This window comes from Gadus macrocephalus, chromosome 7 (genome assembly GCF_031168955.1).
Source record: "Gadus macrocephalus chromosome 7, ASM3116895v1".
NCBI lineage: Eukaryota > Metazoa > Chordata > Actinopteri > Gadiformes > Gadidae > Gadus > Gadus macrocephalus.
Window position 1 is genome coordinate 163,641 of NC_082388.1, and position 12,467 is coordinate 176,107.

At 42.0% G+C, this 12,467-nt stretch overlaps 1 long non-coding RNA gene across 1 annotated transcript in view; it reads left to right on the forward strand.

Moving 5' to 3' along the window:
- The first annotated feature begins 797 nt into the window (after nt 1–797).
- LOC132461195 (uncharacterized) overlaps nt 798–12,467 on the forward strand; it is a 54,304-nt gene continuing 42,634 nt past the window's right edge. Inside the window, exon 1 of the long non-coding RNA XR_009526541.1 lies at nt 798–1,837. This is a non-coding gene — a long non-coding RNA (uncharacterized LOC132461195). The remainder of the gene's footprint in view (nt 1,838–12,467) is intronic.

Here is a 12,467-nt window from a genome sequence, read left to right on the forward strand (position 1 = left end):
AAAGGAAGATGAATTAAGATGGACTGCATAAAATGATATTTATTTAATTACAGAATACCTGTAAGAGTGAATTTTTTTGCATCCCTCCGGATCTGCCGTTTCTCCGTGAGAGAGCGACCTGCTTCATACATCTGAGACGACAGATATAAGAAAATACAATTAAATGACACCATTTCCAATCAACAAGAAAAACCTATACACCTACAATCTATCTATCTATCTGAATTAAATGAACACAAGCTAGCTAGCTAGACTATGAGAACGTTAAACACACAGTTTACTACACGTTAAACACTCAGTTTACTCGCTAAATATGATTAAACAATTGAATACAATACAAATATAAAGTTAGCAACGCTAATAAATGTAATTTGTAAGTGTAAGTGTTATCTTTCTAGTCACGGTCAATGTTATCGGTCTTGTCACGGTCAATGAACAAGTGCGAATGAACGAGCTTGAAGGTTTGCGAATGTTCGTGAACCTTTCACGTCATTCGACGCGATCGTCCGTTGCCAAGCAACGGACGACGCGATCATCTGTTGCCAGGCAGGTTTGGAATGGATTACGTATGGATGACGTGCCCGGTACAAATTTGGCACCCGGTACAAATTTGGCGTGACAGGGGCAGACGAAAACATCAGATCTGTGTGGAGCGACAAGGAGACTGTAACCTTCCTCAAATTAATACATGAAACAAACATCAATGTCATATTTTCATCGTGTTTTCTACATTGTTTTTCAACGTTTTGAGGTTTGATTGGCGCTGCGACACCTACTGCTTATCTTGATGAACCAACTTTTGAGCCACCAACCGAAATTAACCTTAGCATAAGTATGGGAATGTGTAGTGACATGGTATTATCTGTGTTACTGCGTGGTGGTGAAAATGGCTTAAACACCTAGCTAATAATACTTTCCCTGTTTCCCAGAATGGAAAACCAACCTGGCAGATCACAGGCCCAGGTAGGGTATTGGCTAATTTTTTCAAATTTATATTTGTTCATGGTGTTGTAATTGTGGGAAATAAGAGATCAAATATGACTTGTTTTCCAGTATTATCCTGTAGTTTTGTACAGCTTGTGCTTTACCGGAATCAATTGTTAATAACATTTATGCTATGCTCTGTATGATCACATTACAATGTTACGCACCTTAACTCCCATTCCAGTATGACCAGTGTTCAGCAACTGAAGCTGCTCAGCATTTCATGTCCTTGCTCACCAGAGCAATTCCTGAAGATCGTAGACAGGGTCAGAGTATGAGTGTGGAGAGACCTACTGTTTCGTTTGAGATGGCCAGGTAGAAAAGCATAAGGGCCAGTTCAGGTGTTACACAATGTTGCTAAACATTTCCATATGCCATTGTGATTCAAGGCACCTGCAAACATGTTTCTTCCAAAAATAACCATACACAGTTTCTAGATATTCATATGATTTGCAAATTGAATTAATTCATTACATTGAATTACCTAATCATCGCTGTTAGCACTAGTGCTATCATTATGTCACAAAGTGGTATTGTAATGATATTGCTTCAGCAATTCAAATTCTGTTCTTAATCTGATTTCTGTTCTGACTGCAACTTAGTGACATTAAGATTGTTCTAAAAATCATATAGATCCTTCCCTGGATTTTTCAAACGCAATGGAAAAAACCGAAGTCATCCCCTTAGAAGACCAGCAAATGTTGTGAAGACGTGGAAGCCACTTGAAGTACCATTTTTCTTGCTTGGTTCAAAAACGGACACAACCCCATCCATATCTGCCGAGCTGGAGCTCATGCAAGCAGGGCTGGGAAAGAGGGCGTTGTCTATCACATCTGACTTAACGCATGCAGAGGTGTATGAGGGGCCGCCTGTGACAGAATTCATACTTGGTCTTACACACACTATTATACTCCTTCACATACACTACTACTCCCTCACATACACTACTATACTCCCTCACATACACTACTATACTCTCTCACATACACTTATATACTCTCTCACATACACTTATATACTCCCTCACATACACTACTACTCCCTCACATACACTATTATACTCCTTCACATACACTACTACTCCCTCACATACACTACTATACTCCCTCACATACACTACTATACTCTCTCACATACACTTATATACTCTCTCACATACACTTATATACTCCCTCACATACACTACTACTCCCTCACATACACTACTATACTCCCTCACATACACTACTATACTCCCTCACATACACTACTATACTCTCACATACACTACTATACTCTCTCACATACACTACTATACTCTCTCACATACACTACTCTCTCACATACACGACTATACACTCTCATACTTACATGTAAAAGGAGTTTAATAGTTTGAATGAAACGGAAGTGAGTTTGAATGAAACGGAAGTGAGTTTGAATGAAACGGAAGTAAGTTTGAATGAAACGGAAGTGAGTTTGAATGAAACGGAAGTGAGTTTGAATGAAACGGAAGTGAGTTTGAATGAAACGGACGTGAGTTTGAATGAAACGGAAGTGAGTTTGATTCCTCGGTGCCTGAATGGGTGGGCCGCCTGTCAATCATAGTGGCACTGGCCCACATTGGTCCCTATGCGGCTCCGCGCCCGAAGCCTATATTATCTAGTGGGCTTGCTGCTTTGAAAGTAAAGCTAGCACCACCAACTCAAGAGTAACAAGGAACAATAGGCCTATCTCACAACTTCCTGGTTCGGCGTTCGATTTTGCCTTCACCGGGTAAAGGGACTTCCGGTCGAGTAGTCCATGATATTTGACAATGGCGCAGTCGAAAACAAAAGCTTCTGTTGTGTACCTCTATGCGCCAATTCAAAACAAAAACCACCGTATTTACATTTCCATGACTTCCCAACTAATACCCAATACAGCAGTGGGTCAGGGCGATCATACGGGATGAAGGAGTTAATTTTGTAATTCAGAAGGGGAGTACACTGGTCTGTAGTCGGCATTTCTCAGCGGCAGATTATGACGACGGGAGTGCTACGTTGAATACTGGAGCTGTTCCCAGTCGTTTTGACTGGAACAGCTACATCACAGCCCCGAAAAAACCCCCCCGTGTATAAACGGGTGTCAGCTCGAAAAGCTGAAGGAGAGGACAAAACACAAACGGACCGGAGAGGTACCGGGGAACATGATGATAATTATTCTTATTATTCTTATACAACACAATGCCAGGTATTACTGGTTAGTGAGGTCCCCACTTCACTTTAGGCGTCTTTGAGTGTTATTAATTATTCTTATTCTTCATGTTTAACCTCTGTTTTCCTTTTATTCCTAGTCTGTTTTACATAGTTTTGAATGATGACTATATGCTCTGTAAGGTGACCTTGGGTGTCTTGAAAGGCGCCTCTAAATTAAATGTATTATTATTATTATTATGACTACGCGACACGCCCCCCTGCCGGTAAGTAGATGTGCGCTAACTAGCTGTTATGTCTGTTATTTGTGTTCAACACTTCTTGGGCTATTGTATACTTTTGCCAAACACGGCATGGTTAACGTTAAAACATTCAATCAACATCAGACATACTGTTAAACTGGGGTTGCATATTAATGCAGATTCAGATTCAGCTTTATTGGCCAGGTTTGCGAACAAACGAGGAATTTGACTTTGGTTTTTGCTCTCTATGTACAACACTCAACATTTAACCTCTGGTTAATATATAAAAAAGAAAAACAGAACAAATAAATAAATAATTATATAAATAAAATGTTAAGTATACAGAATAACAATACAATAAAAATTAACGGTGAATACTAATGAATGGTAATGAAGACTGATTTGTCTTCTTTTTTTGTAGGTTCACTGGATGATGCCCTGGAGTATATTGCTGAGCTGGAGGCAAGGCTGCAAGAAATGTCCATGGGGCCACAAACTGTCCTCAACAGATTTTGTGTGTCTGATCAGACCATGAAATATTACACTCGGTTTCCATCTCAAGAAGTGTTTCAAGGGTTTTGGGAGTTTGTTTGCCCCTCAACACAATATATTGTTTATTGGAGCAAAGCACAGAGGATTGGACAAGAGGCCAACACCAAGCCCTTCAAGGAAGATTCCAGTCATTGATGAGTTTTTCATCTACTGTTGTAGAGTAGCAACTGGCCTTAAAGAACAGGTCATTGCTGACATCTTCCAGGTCAGCACAGCTGAGAGGGTACCAATTCCAAGCTGGATATTCCCTCTAGGATGAGGGACATCAAAGGGCAAGGGTGAATCTCACTCAGCTTTGCTCCAGACGCCAAGATGTGTTGTTCTGGTAGGGGCCCTAGAGGAAACGTCAAATAAAAATAGGACTGTTTTTTTTTATATTGTAGTGATAACAGATATATTCTAATATGCATCTTGTCATAATGAGCAAGTTTAACAGAGTGCAAATTGCAAAACAAATGTCTTACCAGCATACGCTCTGTGTGGACTTGACTCTTCCCCACCGACTTGGGTTTCTTCACCACCAGGTCACTCACAGCCTCTGGATGGATTCCCTGAAACGAACAACAAAAATTTAGTCATACAGGAAATACTCATATACTCTAGACCAGGGGTCGGCAACCTATGGCACGCGTGCCACGGTTGGCACGCCGCAGAATAAACACTGGCACGGCACCTCAGTGTTATTACGATACTCTATACTTTATCTGTCCCGTTTAAAAAAATTAATTAAAAAAAAGCCGGCTTTTGTCTGCCGGCACTAGGACCCGGAGGACACCACTGGAATTTATGTTGGAGTGTGGCCATTGGTCAGGTTGCAGTGGGAGAATTTCAGATCAAATTGTCTGAAATTCAAGCGCACTGTCCGCTGTCTTCGTGCTGACATAAATTAATGACAGACCGTGATATTGTGAACAATGGCCACACCCGCTGCAGCTAAAACTAGGCCATTCCAGTGCTGCTGGACACAAGAGTTTGGTTTTGTATTTGTGAAGGACCGTGCTGTGTGCATTTTATGCTGTGAGAATGTTGTGTGCAGAACGTCAAGTGTTAAGCGTCATTTTGAGACGAACCACGAGAAGACCTTCAAAGACCAAGCAGACTAATCAGAGTCAATCAAACGTGCTGTGTCCAGATATGAAAAACAACCTTGCTCCTTCAAGGTTTTTACCACTGCTAAAGATCACGGGACAGAAGCAAGTTATCGCATTGCGCATTGCATTGCAAAGCATGGGAAGCCGTTTACAGATGGCGAATTTATTAAGGAGGTTAACAATGGAGCACTCTGAGGCATGTTTGCAACTCAAAGTAGGCCTAACTAACTACAAGCCACAGATCACAGAGCTCAGTCAAGCAAAGCAGGGCCAGGGATCACACTGACTGTCTGGTAGGCATCTGATAATTTGATGTTGCTTCAGCTAGTTTTAGTTCAAATGTGTAGCTGTTTTTCAGACTTTGAAATGTTGATGTGGCTATTTTGTTAAGAATACAGATACTGTTATTGTTGAGAATCAAATTCCAGGTATATTGGGAAGAAAAATGTATTTTGTGTCATAATTTATCTTTGCGTTATTGTTGATAAAAGCCAGGGATCACACTGACTGTCTGGTAGGCATCTGATAATTTGATGTTGCCTCAGCCTACACTAGTTTTAGTTTAAATGTGTAGCTGTTTTTCAGTCTTTGAAATATTGATGTGGCTATTTTGTTAAGAATACAGATACTGTTATTGTTGAGAATAAAATTCCAGGTATATTGAAAAAAAAAAAAAAATTGTGACATAATTTAACTTTGCATTATTGTTGATAATGGCACACTAGATGAGAAGAAAATTTCAAACTGGCACTCCATGTCACAAAGGTTGCCGACCCCTGCTCTAGACAAATACTGAAGTGTATGATTTGAACAGAGGACACGACAGCACACGTGTGTTCGAGGTCGATGCCACACCTGTGGTTGACTGGTACAGACCAGGGAAGGTGGAACCACATCAAGGCCCAGCTGCACATAATGCGCTGTCTGGAACAGCAGAGCGGTTATATGGTGAGGGGAAAAACGGTCTGTCTAGTGGACCAGATGAAATGAGACGGAGAGGTAATAAAGTCTGTCGGCACGAGGACCTTGGATTTATTAAGTAAAGTGGCAACGGTTATACAGAGTCATAAAGCGTGAGAGATCGAATATGTCTAAGTCCCTAATCAGCGCTGATGGTTCGTCCAGAGCTTCGCCTCCGTGGAAGGTCTGCTTCAGAAAAAGATCAAGAGTCCCTCTGCGATACAGTCTTATGCTGTATCCTCCTCTCGATGAGGTGTGTGCGTTTGAGGTGTGTGTGGTTCTGTGTGTTTTTGCTTGACCTTGGCGCTCAGGCCCTAGTATATCCATGTGTATCTCTTGTGTTCCTCCTAATGGGGGAGAGCTCCTCAAAGTGTCCCCTGTGTGATACATTAATGTGGCTCTCCCGTTCTTGAGGATGACTGGTGCATTGTCTGAGTGTCTACCATTTGCCTGATTTGGAAATGGGGCCTTCGGCTCCGGCCTTGACCTGACTATATTATCATGTTTGTGTTATGTGTTCGTTGGATTAGAGCAAGAGTTGACTATATTGTAATGTGTCTGCCATGTGATGTGCTCATCAGGCTAGGGTAGGAGTTAGCTATATTTGTAATGCACATGTACTCAGCAGGTTATTTTGCCCAACAATGGCTACAGAAGCCTTTGCCCGCAGCACAGCTACAGCTGTGTTCTGAGAGACCCAGTTGTCCAACAGCCTCCAGGGTGATCTGTGAACACCATAAGAATTGAGTTACTGAACTTAGTAGGTAGGACCTTATTGAAGATTAACTGAGATATAAAACACTTAGACTAATTTAAGAGAGAGAGCGCAAAAGAAATCGAGGGGTCCGGAGCAAAAGACTTTATCGTGCAGAAAAACAACAACGACAACAGCCTGAGTGGGTCTGCAGAGTCACTGCTTGAACTTCGGTCCCAGCCTTACTTTATACACATACAGGAATTTCTTTACTACAATGGAGGTTCCTTTTATCCCAATGGGGTTTCCGCCTAGTCAATCTTCGTCTCAGCGTGTTATCAACCGTGCCCTGGTCTGAAGTCCGCATAGATTATCCTTGTTAGCCAAGATGACCCAAGGCTGAGAGGCAGAGGTCAACATGGCTTGACCCCGCAGTTCCCAGGACATTTCTGTGCACCTACCATCTGCTCTGAACTCAGGCTCTGCAAGCATCATGTGTTTTCCACCATTTAAAATATAAAGCCTATTAATAATCATGGTTTACCATAGAATATCCTCACTAATTTCTACCACACATCCCCCTTTATGGTCTAATAAGATCATAACAAAAACATAACAAAAACATAACAGTCGTTTGGGTCATATTCTACACTACATTTGATCATCGTTAAAAAACCTTTAAACATGTTCAGGAGTCTCAACCTGGTTTAAGGCAAAAAAGATCTATCAAATGTTTAACATGTCTAACTAGAATTCACACATAACACAGTATTTTCAGCATGCATTGAAAATAAGCATTTCAAAATATATGACATAAAAATATGAAACTCAAAAAAATGACATTTCAAAAAATAAGTAAATAATAGAAATTAAAAACTAAAAGAAATTAAAACTGAAAACTGTCAACAAGCTTGCATGGATTGGGATAGTTCTGATTATAGTCATGTACCGGTATACTATATAACGTTGGGGGTTTGGGCACCTTAGTAGCTTCTGTTGCAGCCACCATGCCTGGAACCCATTCCAATGTCCATTTGTTCATACTGTCTGAAATGGTTGTGGTTCACATGAAGAGGTCACCAGTTAAGAGAATAGGACCTCCTTCTGATGTCCGATTCTCACATTCCGGTCTCCTTTCTAGTGTCACTCCAATCTATCTCCCCATAGAGCATCCTCTCCCACTCCCCCGACTCCTCTATGCCAGACACCATGAGGGCCATCTCTTTAGAAAGCCTGGATGCTATTACGGATCTGACTATGGGAATGCAGCAGCAGAAGATCAGACCCATTGCTGTTAGTACTATTAGGAGCACTACACCTATCTTTGCGAACATCATTCCCCACATGCCAAACCTTGTTTCAAGCCATCCAAACATTCCCTGATCATGGCCTGCGTTTTCCTTTAACTCTTTTCTTAAACGTTTTAAATTGTTCATCGCAAGTGTAAATGATCCATCTGGGGCAGTATTATTTGGAATGAAGGTACAACACATTTCACCTATAAGATCACAAACTCCCCCCCTTTCTGCTAAAAGCCAATCTAAAGCCTGTCTGTTCTGCCAAGCCACAGCGCTTGTGGCTGTCAGCTGTTCGCCCAATGCAGATAATGCATCATCTGTGTAGTTAATGAACCTTTGTTGGTTGTAAAAGATATAATTTATCCATTCCGCATTTTTAGCAATTCCGATTGCTGGCAGTAGTGCTTCAAATCCTGCTGCTACTTCACTTCGTGCCTTAAATTTATCGGGTATTCCCCTGGGTTGTCCTATTTTATCAATTTGTATGTTCTCGTCTGCCTCGTATGCTCTCTTCCGCCTGTTTAGGTTATCTGTTTGTAAGTTATTGACAACATAATTTATTGATGGTAGTATTGCAATCTCCGTAACCACTTGGACTTTCGCGCATCGTCCTCTCCACATTTTAGCAAGTATGGGACGAAGAATGTTATTACCGCAAAGCCAAAACTGATCTGCCACCACTCTGTCCTGGCTCACGAATGCTCCATCACTCCACAGTATTGACATGTAGTTCTCTCGAGACTTCTGCTGAGAGCCTGGTAAAAGCTGAAAGTTTTTAATCGCAGGTGGTTGATATAACATTCGTTTCCCGTCTATATCGAATAGTGTGACATTCCAAATTATGTTACATTGTTCCTCTGGTATACTACCTACATCGCTGGCATTTTCGTTTCCTTCGTCATTTTGAAAGCATTCTAATCCTTCTTCAATTTGAAAATTGGTTTGTTTTGGTCTTCGCCTATTTCTTGTGATAGAGTTATGTCAAATTCTCGGCATCTTTTCATGATTACATTCCATGGCATTCCGTCATATTTATCTTCAAGATATTTGTTATGTTGACTCGATCCTAACAGCAGAAAACATTTCATTGAACATATAACGTACTTTTTCTGATATGAAATACCTTCTGTTCGTGTTCTATTTAAATTGACCTCTATATCATACTCCTGCTGTGTCCGTTCTTCTAAGCAAAATTCAAAATCATATTTAGTATTTACGACATACATTGCATCCTGACGATTTTTGCTACACAAATAACAGCTGTCTGCCTCTATTTGTTTTCCCGTAAATTCGACCCACTTATACCACCTATTTGTTTTAGCTTGTCGGAACAACTGGTCAGAGGTTCTGACCCTGATGCGCCCACTGGGATCAGGTTTATACGGTTTTAGGGTCGCTGTAGAGCGGCGACCAATGCTTCTAGTTTTTTTACCCTCCTGAATAGTTGTTCGTTCTACAATAGTCTCTTCAAGAGACATTGACGTTGATGTAAAGATCCTTGTCGCCATAGTTTCTGAATTTGCCATTGATATTGCAGTTGCCAGTGTTTCTATATTATTCTCTTTAGACATTACCATTGTGGTCACCTCTACTTTTGATAGTACTGTTGTCTGTATTATTTCACCCTGAGCAGTCGCTGCTGTACCATTCGTTGTTAGTTTTATTATTAGATCACCCATGACTGTTGTTATTTCTCTAATTGGAGCTACGTTAGTGGTTGCCTCTCCAATAGAAGTTACATTTGTGATTGCTAATATTGTTGTTTCCTCTCTAATAGAAGTTACATTAGTGACTGAAGGTTGTGCTAAACCTCTGATATCAGAAGTTTCATTAGTTTTACTTGCATCTAGAGTTGAATTTAAACTCTTAGTGGTTACCAACGAATTTATCCCATTATCTCTAAGCGGAGGTTGATCTACTTTATCGGTGGCAGTGGTTATATTTACTTTATCATTATCTGAAGATTTTAGTGAATTGCTTTGATCAATCTCAACTACCTTACCCGGTTGATTTTTGATTACACAAGGATCTTCTGCTTCTAATGTAAAATTAAACGTTCTGTCTGACACTGCTTTAAAAAATATGAATTCTCTCACGTTCAATTGATAATTTCGTTGTAGTCCCATGTTCTTCCTGACGTTACGATTAGACACCATTTCATTGAATCAAATTGGATATGTAATTTACACCGATCTTTCCTATGTGCATGTTCATAATTCTGGCGGAGGGTTAATGCACATAGGTGTTCGTCATCCGACATCACAGTAAACACAAAGTCATTGACTTGGTCTTGCGGTGGTATCTGAGCATGCAAGACTATTTTCCCTTTGTTGTCAACCAGTCCTGAATGATTTTGGGCCGGATTATCCTGTGTTCCTCTCTGGCTTTCTTCAGTAGGCCTACCACCCCCTAATTCCTGGCCCTTCCAGGTTTGTGTTGTCCCCGTGGTTTCATCCTTCCTCGGGGTCTGTGCTTGTGCCAGCGGAATCTGGCACAACCCGTAAAGGATCAGAAACAGGCTCCCCGTTTTCAGCATCATCATGCTGCTGTATCTCTTGGCTCGACTGGATCTGGTCCTGGGGCAGCTGGTCAGCCCCACGTGTGTCTGCGTCTGGCTCCTCCTCACGGTCGTCTCTGGCTTTGGGTTGAGCAGCTTTTGTGCAGTGGTTGAGATGATACCACGTGGCACTTCCTTCCACTTGGATGGCTGTTGGTGTTGCGTTGGTGACTTTGTATGGTCCTTCTCTTCTAGGTTCGTTCCATTTTCTCCTGAAGACTCTGAGATACACGTGGTCACCTGGCTCCACCCCCCTTGGTGGCTCCTCCTCCAACTCTGGAACTCTGTCTTTCTCCTGTTGAAAAATAAGCCTGTGTATGCCAGTTAGTTGTCCCATATAGCGTCTTAATTCAGTTTCCAATTGTTCTAACGGGGGTCCTTTATGGGGCCCCCGAATGTTAGGGGACGGCATGGGCCGTCCTGTAAGCATTTCATGCGGGGTTAGATGCGTCGTTCTGTTAGCTTGCATGCGATAACTCATTAGTGCCAGTGGTAGTGCATCAATCCAATTCAAGTTAGTACTTGCACAAATTTTGTTAATTTTTGTTTTGAGCGTCCCATTAACTCTTTCCACCATACCTTGTGATTGAGCGTTAGTGATGAGTAACCCCAACAGTGCCGTAGGCGCCAACATCATCCCGTCATGAGTTCTCCATAACCCTGTGGAGGAGCATATAGCACCTCTTTTCAGCCACATGTTCTGCTCATAGACACCAGCTTTCTCCTGCATGCGGACAATGTCCTCCTCAGTAGGCGCGGCCTCAGGCATGGATAATACTGACTGGATTGCCCTGCAACTGTCTGAAGCTACTTTTGCAGCCTCATCTGCCTTTCGTGATATTATCAAAGCCCTTTCTGTGCGCTCGACATTTGATTATCGCCACTTGTTTTGGCAGCATCAACGCCGACATCAATTCCACAATCTGATTACAATGCAATATGGGGGATCCATCAGTTTTCTTAAACCCCCTCATTTTCCACACTGCCCCGAACAAATGACATACGCCGTGCGCATATGCAGAGTCTGTGTAGATGTTCACCGATCTACCCGCTCCCTCTTGACAAGCCGCTGTAAGAGCCTTCAACTCAGCCAACTGTGCCGAGCATGGCTGTGCGCACTGTGAACTATGAACAACAGCGAATGTATGGTCCGGATTTTGTCTAACCACTGCAAAACCTGCATGGTTACCCAAATGATCTCTAAAACATGATCCATCCACAAAGAAATCCTCTTCTGCCCCAACCATGGGCTCAGACAATAGATCGGGCCGTAGTTTAGTAAAAGTAAGAGAATCAGCCACACAGTCATGTGGTGTCCCTTCAAAATCATGTGGAATTCTGTCTACTGGATTCAACGTGAAACATTTTTCGATCGTTACATCTGGAAATGTTAGTAATGCCAAATAATCCAACAACCTAGCGTCCGTTAACACAAACTTTCCTTTCTCAATCAACTCTGTGATTTTGTGATGTGTCCGAATCGTCACCGGATACCCCATTGTGATGGATGAGGCCTTGTCATAGGCATATTGTACCGCAGCCAATCCTTGGTAACATGGTGGGTAGCCCTGTGCTACCGCATCCAACTTTGAGCTGTAGTATGCTATTGGTTGACTCCGCCTACCAGCACACAAATCCTGCATTAACACTGCCGATGCATAGCCCTGACTCCTATTAGCTACATACAACAGGAACGGCTTGGTGTAATCTGGAATTGCCAATGTGCTTGCCCCTTGCATTTCACGTTTTATGCTTTCGAATGCCGCTGATGCATCTATATTCCATGGTAACCGAGCTTGTAGGTCAGTTGTTCCCGCCTCCTTCATGATGTCTCGCAATGACGCAGTTTTTAAAGCATGGTTCTCTATCCAATCTGAACTAAACCCTGTCATCCCCAAAAAGGTCATCATGTGTCTGA